Source organism: Petaurus breviceps, unplaced genomic scaffold (genome assembly GCF_028583685.1).
Source record: "Petaurus breviceps papuanus isolate PSGF00001 unplaced genomic scaffold, PetGlider_PUasm1.0 128, whole genome shotgun sequence".
NCBI classification, from domain to species: domain Eukaryota; kingdom Metazoa; phylum Chordata; class Mammalia; order Diprotodontia; family Petauridae; genus Petaurus; species Petaurus breviceps.
The window spans coordinates 11,411,399-11,421,473 of record NW_027185664.1 but is presented as its reverse complement, the minus strand read 5'-3'; positions in this window follow the sequence as shown (position 1 = coordinate 11,421,473).

The window sequence follows — 10,075 nt, the reverse complement described above, 5'->3', positions numbered from 1 at the left end:
TCTCTCTCTCTCTCTCTCTCTCTCTCTCTCTCTCTCTCTCTCTCTCTCTCTCTCTCTCCCTCTCCCATCTTGGGCAAGCTCCTCCCACACTGAGCTCCATGTGACCCAGGTTCCATGTGACCACAGGCTCCATTTGTTAGGTCTAATTAATGTTCATGGGGGAAATCTTCTTATTTCATTAACATTACGGCCTCTTTGAAGCTTCCACCTATTGCTGCTGGTCCATTTATTTGGTGGCAGGGGAGAAAGACAAATAGGACAAAACTAATCAATTTTCTATATGATAGTCATCCAAAAACTTGAAGAAAATTTCATATCCTCTCAAAGCCTCCTCATAACATAATTTTATAAACACCCAACTCGGAGTTGCCAGAAAACTCTTTGTCATGCTATTATTGTTGGAAAGATTTGAGAGACTTGTCACTAGAGATTTCAAATGCATAGCTGCTGGTAGTAGGTACCAGAGTAACACATAGTTGAGAAATGTTTAAAGAAATAAAATACAATAACCAAAATGTTCATCTGGAGTTTTCTAAGTCTATGCAGCTCAGGGAGGCAGATTTCCACTTGGAGTATGACACTGCTGAATTCTAGACAATAGGACAATAAGGTGGATTCAGAGTAGATTTAAAGACAAAGTCTCCAGATAGCAACTAATAGTTTGATATCAATTTGGAAGGGACTTTCCAATGGAATATCCCAAAGATATCTGTTACTTAGCATTTTATGGATGATAATTTCAATTAAATCAAATTTAAAAGCTTTTTCAAGAAAACATTGTTGCTAGGGAAAAAGGAAAGATGTTGAATACAAGAAAAAAAGCTGACAGAGAAACTAAAACAGAAATGTAAGACCAAGAGTTATTTCCCAACGGATAGATGGTCAAAGATAGGAACATAAGGTCAAAAGAATTGGAAACAATTGACAACCACATGGAAGACTGTTGAGAATCATTAACAGTAAAAGAAATACAAATCAGAGGTTTTACCTCATATTTCACAAGTTAGCAAAAAGAAAAAAATAAGAAATGAATAGCCAATGTTAATGGTGCAAAGGAAAGATGGGTACAGTAATATGTTATTGATGAGGATATAAAGTGGTCTTCGGGAAAGCAATTTGGGGATATTTTAAAATAGTGTCTAAATTGTTTATTCCCTTTGTCTCAAAGATCCCAGTGCTAGGCATACATTCAAAGAAAGTCAAAGACAGAAAGGCTACTCCCTTATGCAGGAAATAATTCGTAGCAAAACTTTCTGTGGCACCAAAAACCTAGAAACAAAGTAGATGCCTATTGGTTGGGGACCGGCTAAGCAGATTGCAGTGCATGAATGCAATGGAATAATTCTATGTGAGTGAAAAAAAACGCATAGGGAGAATTCAAAGAAGCATGAAGATCCAGGAAAGCGGATATAGAGTGAGATAAACAACACCAGGCAAACAATCTACATAAAGACTACGAAAGTGTAAATGGAACGGACAGTAACAACCAAAACAAACCCAACCAAAAAGCCCTCTGCAACTGAACACTATGCAATTGTAATGACTGAGGTTGATCATGAAGATGCACTGAGAAAAAGAACATTCTTCCTTTCTGGGAAAAAGTATGAGGCTGTAGATTTTGGATATTGCATATGCTGTTACATTCAGCTAATGTGTTGATTAGTTTTGAACTGCTTTTTTTTTCTTTTTTGTTACAAGGTATGTCTTGCTATGTAGCTAGTGAAAGATTAAAAAGATTAAGTGAAACAATCTGAAATGAAGGTAATGCAAACACAAATTATCCAGAGGATTTTAAAGAGTATTTTAGCAATTATTTGGATGACATTCTTATCAGATTTAGAGATGACACAAAAGTAGAAAGCAGCATGCATTCAGGATGACAGTCAGATTCCAGAAACATCTTGACAGTTCAGAAAATAGGCCCAATCTAATATTAAATTTAATAGGAACAGATTTAAACAGAAGAAATGTGGCATAAGGGATAGATAACTGGTTTCAATGTTAGGATAACCTACATTCAAACCTCATCATCAACACATACTGGCTGTGTGACCTTGGGTAAGTCACTGAACATCTAAGTGTGTCAAGCAACTGCTTTACATCTGCATAGGAGATTTCTACAGCAGGAGTTCCTCCACATGGATAGAATTACATGTTCTGAGCAACAACAAAAAAAACTTTTGAACTTAATTTCAAAGAAATGACTACATGATTACAAGATGGAGGGTGCATGCAAAATTAGAGCCTGAGAAAAGATCTGGAGATTTGAATAGACTGCAGGATTGATGTGAGTCAAATGTGCCACGGCAGCCAAGAGAGTAAATGTAATCTTACACTCCATTAATAATAACAACACAAAGCAAAGCAAAACAAATGAACAAAACAACAACAAAAAATGATTTCTGGGGTTGAGAGATAATATTGTGCCCTGACTGTAACATATCAGGAATATTTAGGAGGTAATATTCTGCGGTACTCCAAAAATATCAGTAACATCTGGGAGGGGATATCCTGTCCTGATCAGAACATATCAGCAATATCATTTCCAGAAAGTTCATTGTTAGGCATCAGAATGTCCAGACAAAGGCAAATATGATCGTGAAAAGTCTCAAACTTATGCCATATGAAGACTGGTTGAAGAAACTTGGCATGTTTAGCTCAGGAAAGAGAAGACAGAATTTGAAGGGCTTTTATGTGAAAGAAAGACCAGATCAGGAGTATACAGGATCTAGCTCTTAGGGACCTATGGATGGTGATGGTTTAATGTTTCTTGTAAGCATTTATACCTTGAACATATGGCAAATCAAAGCTTGATTTATTGTTTTGTTGACTGTTATGGGGATGGGAATTTAAGATCTTCCCTGCCCAAGGCCCTTTGATAGGCTTAAGTGACTCTGAGAACCTTCCTGGATTTGAACTCAGATCTACTGGACTCCTGGCCTGATGCTCTATCCAATGCCCCTCTTAGCTACTCCATACTGTCAGTAAAAGAAAGCACAAAGCATACAATGCAATCACACAATTTACATGTTTAACTTATACATACAGAAGTAGAGACAGAGACAGAGAGAACAATTTATTTATTATTATTAAGTGACTTGCCCAAGGTCACACGGCTAGTAAGTGTTAAGTGTCTGAGACTGGATTTGAATGCAGGTCCTCCTGATTCCAGGCCAGTGCTCTATTTACTGTGCCACCTAGCCACTTGGACATTTAAATAGTACCTAAATTTCACCTATCCTTTTATTTGATATACCCCATATTATTGTGAAAAGGGACACATGAATGTGCTATTCCCTCAGTTAGGCTCAGTCCTACAGTGCACATGTTACAGTCCCCTCATCTTTATGCCCACAGACAGTCTAGTCACTCTTCTTAGGGGGGTTGATCTAATGAGGAAGACTGTGGTATTCCCTCTCCCATTCTTGAGCAATTCAATCACTGTTGGGTTCCCTTTGACTTCTTTCTATCTTTTGCTTCATGGCAAAGCAGGAAGAAGAAACAGTCATGTGACACTGTGATCACCCTCTAATATAATCATTCTTGAAGATGAAGTTCTTTGAAGAGTTGACGGTGGCGTTTTTCCCCTAATGGTCAGTTTTCCTGCCAGTCTTTTGCTGTTTTATTTTTCTTTTGAGAAGTTCTTGTTTTAGCCTCTCTTCTTGTGAATAGTTTACTTGGGTAATAAGAAAAATAAAATTTATATTCAATTGTTTCTATAACAACACTTCAGATCTATTTATTCTCTAATAAAGGCTGCTTTTTTCAAAGCAGGGGTTTTCAGCCTTTTTTGTGACTTGGACCCTTTTGGCAATCTGATGAAGCCTTCGGGCCCTTTCTCAGAATAATGCTTTTAAATGAATAAATAAAATACACAGGATTACAAAGGAAGTTAATTATGTTGAAATATATGGATACGCTTATACATATATAACTACACATATAACGTATACACATATACATATATAACTATATCTATATTATACATAGATAAATATTCCCATCTAAGTTCATGAACCCCCTGAAATCTATCAATGGACTCTCCAGATTATGAACTTCTATTCTAAAGGGATTTTAGTCCCTTTCCACCTGAAACCATTTAACAAGCCTATAGTACATTTTATGAGAAATTGAAAGGTTCATCAAGGGTAATTTAGGCTATTTCTCAATTTTGATTTTCACATTATGATGCTATTAAAAAACTGCTCTCATGTAAGATGCCACTAGATTTTGTTGCATTTATCTGTCCTTTCCCATCCCACAAAACAGCTGGTTCAAGAATAAGGGCTGACACTCCCCAGTTGATAAATGGTCAGAGGATGTGAACAGGAAGTTCTCAGAAGATGAAATCAAAGATATCTCTAAGCATATGAAAAATATGTTCTAAATCACTATTGATGAGAGAAATGGAAATCAAAACAACTCTGAGGTACCACATCTCACCAGCTATATTGGCTAAGATGACAAAATAGGAAAATGATAAATGCTGGAGAGGATATGGAAAATTTGGAACACTAATGCATTGTTGGTGGAGTTGAGAACTGATCCAACTATTCTGGAGAGCAATCTGGAGCTATTCCCAAAGGGCTATGAGTAGCCTTTGACCCAGAAATACACTTCTAAGATTATATCCCAAAGAGATCAGAGAAGTGGGAGGAGGACCTGTATGTACAAAAATAATTATAGCAGCTCTTTTTGTGTTGGAAAAGAATGGAAATCAAGGTGATGCCCATCAATTGGGGAATGGCTGAACAAGTTGTGGTATATGAATATAATGGAATACTATTGTGCTATGAGAAATGAGGAGCAGATGGACTTCACAATAACCTGGAGAGACTTATATAAACTGATGCTGAGTTAAAATAGCAGAACCAGGAGTAATCTGTACACAATCACAGACACAACATATGTGTGACAACTAACTTCAATAGACTGGGATTCTCTCAGCAATGTAAGGTTATAAGACAACTCCATAAGACTCATGGGCAAAAGAGATATCCATATCCACAAGAAAGATGCAGAGTCTGAATGCAGATTGAAAGAAACTACTTGCTGTGTTTCTTTTTCTTGGTTTGTTTTGTTTCTTCTTTCCTACTGATCATTCCATCAGTTATAATCCCTCTTTACAACCTGACTAATGATTAGTGAAGATATTTGTAGATCCTACATTTGAGTGCATGCCACCATGAAAGGGGGGTCTGAGGGAGGGGGAGAAAATTTGAAACTCAAGGGACTGTGGAACTGAATGTTGTAAACTAAAAATAAATAAACAAAATCAATTTTAAAAAAGAATAAGGGCAGAGACATTGGTCCACGATCATCCTGAAGCCCAGCAGAAAGGAAGGACTCTGGATCATATGCTAGTGTGGTATTTGGCGGTAAATATAATTTAAGTTGTAAATCTTGTCAATATTTCCTATCCCCTTTTGTGGTTTTCACAGTGTGTTTCCCCACCAGACTGTGCACAACAATCATCCATCCTTCTTTCCCTCCCACCTTGTTCTTTGGATTTGTTCTTCCAATCAACTATGGTTGGACTCCATCTCTAGGAATCCTATTATCTAACCTGACTTCCACCACATAGTCTTTAGCCATGAGTATTTTTCCCCCTTCCTATACCTCAACCTTTGTTACAGACCTCTCAAGGGCCAGTAGACTGGATACTAATTTCCAATTTCTACTATCTTTATGGGTTTGACAGGCTACATGACTGGGGGAAGTGGATCAATTATCCCAGTAAAGATAGAGAGATTAGCATTAAAAATCAAAGTCATCATATTTAAGAAACTTAGAATCTTTGAGTTGATAGTGTTTGTAGAGATCATCTGGTCTGATCTGCACACACATGCCCCTCCTCCCAACTCATTGTAGGAATATGTTCTACATCATCCTCATGGTTTGCCATCTACTCCCTAAAAGAGCACACTCAGTGACAAGGAGCTCACTACCTTGTGAGGAAATTACTTCCATTAGTGGTTAATTCTAATTCTCAGAAAGTTTTTGTTTATGTTGAACCTCAAACTAGAGCTACCAGTCATGATTATGAGTATAGACTATCTTCTTTTGATTCAGCCAGATGCAGAAAGTTGTAATGCATTATAATTCTGAAAAAAATTATCAATAGTCTCTAAGTGAGAGAAGTAAAATAGAGACCCACTCGGCAAAAGAGCTGCCTACCAGTGTGGGTATGTGTGCTTGCTAATTATCTGGTTAACATGCTCAGAGCTTCTAGAAGGCACTAAGGTACCTTACAAAGCATTCTAACAATTGCTCTACAGTGTCTGCTTCAAAAGTTCTTTTTTTTTTTAAACAAATGCTTTATTAACCTTAGTTTACATCATTCATTTCCCCAAGATTTTGAGTAACAAATTTTCTCCCTGTTTTTTCCCTATCCCAAAAATAATGATTGCACTGGATATTCCCTCCTCTAATCTGCTTTCTCTCATAACTTCTCCCATAACCCCTCCGACTCTCCAGTAGGGCACGGTGGATCTCTATGCCCCAGTGCCTGTATGTCTTATTTCCCAGTTAGATGTAAAATAATATGAATAATAGTATGTACATATGGATGTGTGTATATTGAACCATTTGATTTTAAACCTTTGAATTCCAGATTCATTCTCTTCCTCCCTTGTCACCCACCCTTACTGGGAAGATAAGCAATTCAGTATAGGTTGTACATGTACATATGCAAAACATTTTCATAATGGATATATTGTGAAAGACTGACTATATTTCCCTCCCTCCTATCCCACCTCCCACTTGTTCTATTCTCTACTTTGATCCTGTCCCTTTTCAAAAGTGGGTGCTTCCAACTTTTTTTCAAAAGTGGGTACTTCCCTGCACTCCCTTCTGTCATCCACCCTCTCATCCCCTTCCCCCTACTCTCCTGCAGGGTGAGATACCCTATTTAGTGTGTGCCATTCCCTCTCTAAACCAAAGCAATGAGAGTAAGGTTGACCCATTCCCTTTTGCCTTGCTGTTCTTCCCCTCCATTTGTAACAGTTTTCCCTTGCCTCTTCTATATGAGATAGTTTACCCTATTGTGTCTCTCCCCATCTCCTCTCATTATATTCCTCTCTCACCTCTTAATTTCATCTTTTAAGTATCATCCCTTTCTATCAAATTGGCCCTGTGCCCTTTATCTATATATATTTGTACACATATATACATACATTCACATATGTATTCATATACTCATAAACCCTCCTATAGAGACATATATATATATATATATATATATTCCCTTCAACTATTTTTATACTAAGAAAAGTTTCATGAGTTACAATTATTGTTTTTCCATGTAGGAATATAAATAGTTCAACTTTGATAATGATTTTTTTCCCTGTTTACCATCTCCTGCTTCTCTTGCTTCTTGTATCTAAATGTCAAATTTTCTATTCAACTCTGTTTTTTTCATCAAGAATGCTTCAAAGTCCTCTATTCCACTGAATGACCATATTCCCCTGAAACATGATACTCAGTTTTGCTGGGGAGGTAATTCTTGGTTTTAATCCCAGCTCCTCTAACCTCCAGAATATCATATTCCAAGGCTTCGATCCGTCAGTGTGGAAGCTGCCAGATCCTGTGTTATCCTGATTGTGTTTCCTCAATATTCAAATTGTTTCTTCCTGGCTGCTTGTAATATTTCTCCTTTATGATATATATTTCTCCCAGAACCTGGCTATAATATTCCTAGGAGTTTTCTTTTTGAGATCTTTTTCAGGAGGTGATTGGTGGATTCTTTCAACCTATATTTTGCCTTCTGGTTCTAAAGCATCAGGGCAATTTTCCTTGAGAATTTCTTGAAGGATGATTTCTAGGTTCTTTTTTTTTTAAAGCAATTGGGGTTAAATAACTTGCTCAAGGTTACATGGCCAGTTATTTCTGGGTGTGGTGCTAAGTATCTGAGCCCGGATTTGATCCCCAGGTCATCCTGACACTGGAGCCGGTGCTCTTACTCACTGAGCCACCTGGCTGCCCCATTTGGTTCTTTTTTTGATCATGACTTTCAGGTAGTCCAATAATTTTTAAATGATCTCTCCTGTATCTATTTACCAGGTCAATGGTTTTCCCAATGAGATATTTCACATCGCCTTCTATTTTTTCATTTGTTTGGATCTGTTTAATAGTATCTCGATTTGTCATAAAGTCACCAGCTTCCATTTGCTCCAATCTAATTCTGAAGGAATGATTCTCCTCATTGAGCTTTTTAGATTCTTCTTCTATCTGGCAAATTCAGCTTTTTAAGGCATTCTTCTCCTCATTGCCTTTTTGAGCCTCTTTTCCCATTTAAGTTAGTCTATTTTTTTTAAAAGGTATTATTTTCTTCAGTGAGGCTGTTGATTCTAATTTCATAATTTTCTTGCATCATTCTCATTTCTCTTCTTAATTTTTCCTCCACTTCTCTTATTTGGTTTTCAAAATCCTTTTAAAGCTCCCCTATGGCCTGCAACCAGCTCGTATTTTTCTTGAAGCTTTTGCTGCAGGAGTTATGACTTCATTGTCTTCCTCCTGTTCCATGCTTTGATCCTTTTTGTCGCCAAAATAGGAGTGTAAAGTTGGGTTGCTTTGCTTGCTTTGCTTCCCTTGTTTGCTCATGTTGCCACTCAAGATCTCTTTTAATATGTATAACTTATTCTACCTACATATCCAAGAAGATATGATCTTAGCCAAATGTCTGTGAACTTTTAAAATACATATTTTGGTGACTATTCAATATAATTGTTTTCCTTTGTAATCCTATGCATTTTAATTTAGGTATTTAGCAAACATTATTCTAAGAATGGATTTTTAGGATTCACCATGCTGCCAAATGGGTCCATGACACACAAAAAAACAAAATTAAGAATTCTTAGTCTAGAGTATTAAAAGTTTTTAAAAAGGGGCGGCTAGGTGGCGCAGTGAGTAAAGCGCTGACCCCGAAGTCAGGAGGACCTGAGTTTGGTTCAGGCCTCAGACACTTAACACCCACACAAAAATAAACTAACCATGTAACCTTGGGCAAGTTACTTAACCCCAATTGCCCTCCAAAAAAAGAAGTTTTTAAATAACCTAGGAAGGAAACTAGTTCCTAGTTCTCTCTCTCTCTGTCTCTCTCTCTGTCTCTCTCTGTCTCTCTCTCTCTGTCTCTGTCTCTGTCTCTCTCTGTCTGTCTCTGTCTGTCTGTCTGTCTCTCTCTCTCTCTCTCTCTCTCTGTCTGTCTCTCTCTCTAGATTATCACAAGGATATCATGGATTCAAAGTCAAATTAGTTCTAAAGATTAAAATAGTATTACAATCAAGTGATACATCAATAAACCAAAGAGTCAATTCAAAGAGATTATAATCAAATCTTTTGTGATAGAATTGAAACGTTCAGCATCTACTCTGTCCCTAGCCCTATATTTGGGGCTGTGGTTGGTTCCATTTGTTAGTTTTGAGGTAGAAGACATGGTTTCAGTCTTAAAGATCCTACAATCGTTTCATATAAACTACTCTGAAATAAAAGCAAGTATAGCAAGACAACATGAAGTATTGGAGGGAGCCTTAGATCGGCAGTTAGGAAAGGATTCTTAAGAGGAAGGTAACTTGTGATCCAGGTCTGGAACAAAACAATTGCCTGTTCTTCTCTTATGCTCTTATTATGTATTATTTTATATTGTGATTATTCAAAGAATAGAGAAGTGAGGTGATTATTCAAGAAATCTAGAAAAAAATTTCACTTGAAACAATATACACAAAGATGAAATGTTGTAAAGATTCCAGAATAGTACAGCAGAAATTGTACTTGAGGGGCGGCCAGGTAGCACAGCGAGTAAGAGCACCGGCTCCAGTGTTGAGAAGACCTGGAGATCGAATCCCTGGCTCAGACACTTAGCACCCACCCAGAAACACCTGGTCGTGTAACCTTGAGCAAGTTACTTAACCCCGATTGCTTTAAAAAAAAAAAAAGTAGAAATTGTACTTGACCTGGATTCAGGAAACCTCTATCATAAGTCTGGCTGGGAATCAACATAACATTGGCTAAATTTGATACAATCTCTATGCATGCTGGTTTTCTGCAAACAAACGTCTATAAAATGAGGAACTTGGAC